This window comes from Triticum dicoccoides, chromosome 7A, assembly GCF_002162155.2.
Source record: "Triticum dicoccoides isolate Atlit2015 ecotype Zavitan chromosome 7A, WEW_v2.0, whole genome shotgun sequence".
NCBI lineage: Eukaryota > Viridiplantae > Streptophyta > Magnoliopsida > Poales > Poaceae > Triticum > Triticum dicoccoides.
The window spans coordinates 614358610-614360600 of record NC_041392.1 but is presented as its reverse complement, the minus strand read 5'-3'; the positions used below and the strand labels follow the sequence as shown (position 1 = coordinate 614360600).

General features: G+C 38.5%; 1 long non-coding RNA gene across 1 annotated transcript in view; it reads right to left on the bottom strand.

The window, feature by feature from the left end:
- Window positions 1–1404: 1404 nt before the first annotated feature.
- The window catches only part of LOC119332343, a 2429-nt gene continuing 1842 nt past the window's right edge, over window positions 1405–1991 (bottom strand). The window contains exon 5 of the long non-coding RNA XR_005160914.1: window positions 1405–1986. This is a non-coding gene — a long non-coding RNA (uncharacterized LOC119332343). The remainder of the gene's footprint in view (window positions 1987–1991) is intronic.

Sequence of the window (1991 nt, the reverse complement as noted above, 5' to 3'; positions counted from 1 at the left end):
AATTTCGGGATAGCAAGGCGCGGGTTGTGAAGGCGCCAGTTTTGGGAGCACGATATCTGAATTTTTGGGATATAACAAGACGCGGGTTGAATTTTAGGGACAAGCCTAACGTGTAGTAATATTGTACTTGTACGTACCAAATCAATTCGCACTTCCCTCAACCAAAAAGAAAACAATAAAAATAAAACTATTCACGCCACACAAAGAGAGAGTCTTGCCCCGTTTTACTATACAAATGCTATTCAAAGCTACTCCCTCCTTTCATCTATATAGTGTCTAATGCGTTTTTCGATGCTAACTTTGACCAAATATTAGAGCAATGATATATGACATGCAACTTACACAAAGCACACCGTTAAATTCGTCTCTGAAAGGTTCTTTCAATGATATAATTTTCACATTGTGCATGTCATGTACTATTAATCTTGTCAATAGTCAAAGGCGATCTTAAAAATCTCATTACGCCCTATATAGATGGAAGGAGGGAGTATGAATCCATGTTATGTCCGATTAAATTTTTTCGCTTGCTGTATAATGCATGTAACCTACTCATACCAATATTTTAGTGTATTCCAAATGTCTATACTACCGCTGCAATTCGAACTAAATTTGAATTCATTTCTCTATTTCAATAAGAATCTACAATCATGATTGTTGCCAACTTCAACCATCATAGTTTCCTTGCTATCCGCCAGATATAAATCGGACGGCCTATAATGCAGGATGGCAGGCACACCATCATCAACAACTCCGTTTTTTTATAAGACTAGTCAGATACCCAGAAGATTAGATAGATTTAATTATAGTCAGGAACCCATATGTTGCTATGGACAATAATTTTTTTACCGAGACATCGATTGAAGCGATGTTATATTGTGACGGATAACATATCGAGCATGATCAAACATATGGTTTCCACTCAATAAACCCTGTCACCGAAGCCAAACATTTTCTACTCCATCTCCACCTTGCAACTCCCTACTCACATTTCTCTTTGTTCACTATATATTGTGATGGATAACATATCAAGCATGATCAAACATATGGTATCCAGTCAATAAACCCTGTCATCGAAGCCAAACATTTTCTACCCCATCTTCGCCTTGCGACTCCCTACTCACATTTTTCTTTATTCACTCTATCCTGTATCGAGGGGCCAGAGCATGCAACAAACTAAAAATCCATCTGTACGCATGTGGCAACTTGGACTTCATCATTCAGCCCTAGTCCAGTGGGTTCAACCTATCTTATCTGTCAGATGGTCACCAACCTATGTCACACATATCATCTCTCCGTGTGTGTGAGCATTATAAAATGCAACATGTCGTCCATGGCCAAAGGATAATTATGACATCCAAAATAATTTGATGTTGTAACATTTGAAACTGCTTTGCAAGATTTAAAGAAAAAAGATTCATATCACATAATAGTATCTCAAAGATAGCAATCTACAATACTTTAAGCCTGATCAACCAAGACAAAATATTGCTACAATAATTTGCTAAGTATATTAGTCTCAAAGCATATCACAACCAGGAACTGATCAAGAGAACTCACATGAAAAAGGAAACACAAAATAAAAATGCTTAATACAGAACTTGCATGCATAAGAGAGTTATATAAAAGTACATACAAAATGATCAGGGTTCAAAGAAATCATCGTCCTTCCAGCATCGGCCTTGTGAAGTTGCATGGCCTGCGACCGTCACAGCTGATAACTCTAAATTGTGAAAGATGCGACGACTGGGCTCATACCAAATCCCCCAACCACCAGCACAATACACCCTCCTTCCAGCATCGGCCTTGTGAAGTTGCATGGCCTGCGACCGTCACAGCTGATAACTCTAAATTGTGAAAGATGCAACGACTGGGCTCATACCAAATCTCCCAACCACCAGCACAGTACACCCTTATTTTAGTTGTTTGCTCAAAACATATGTAACAACAATACTAATTCTGGGGTTTTCGCTTCATCCATCTGCTCACCTAAG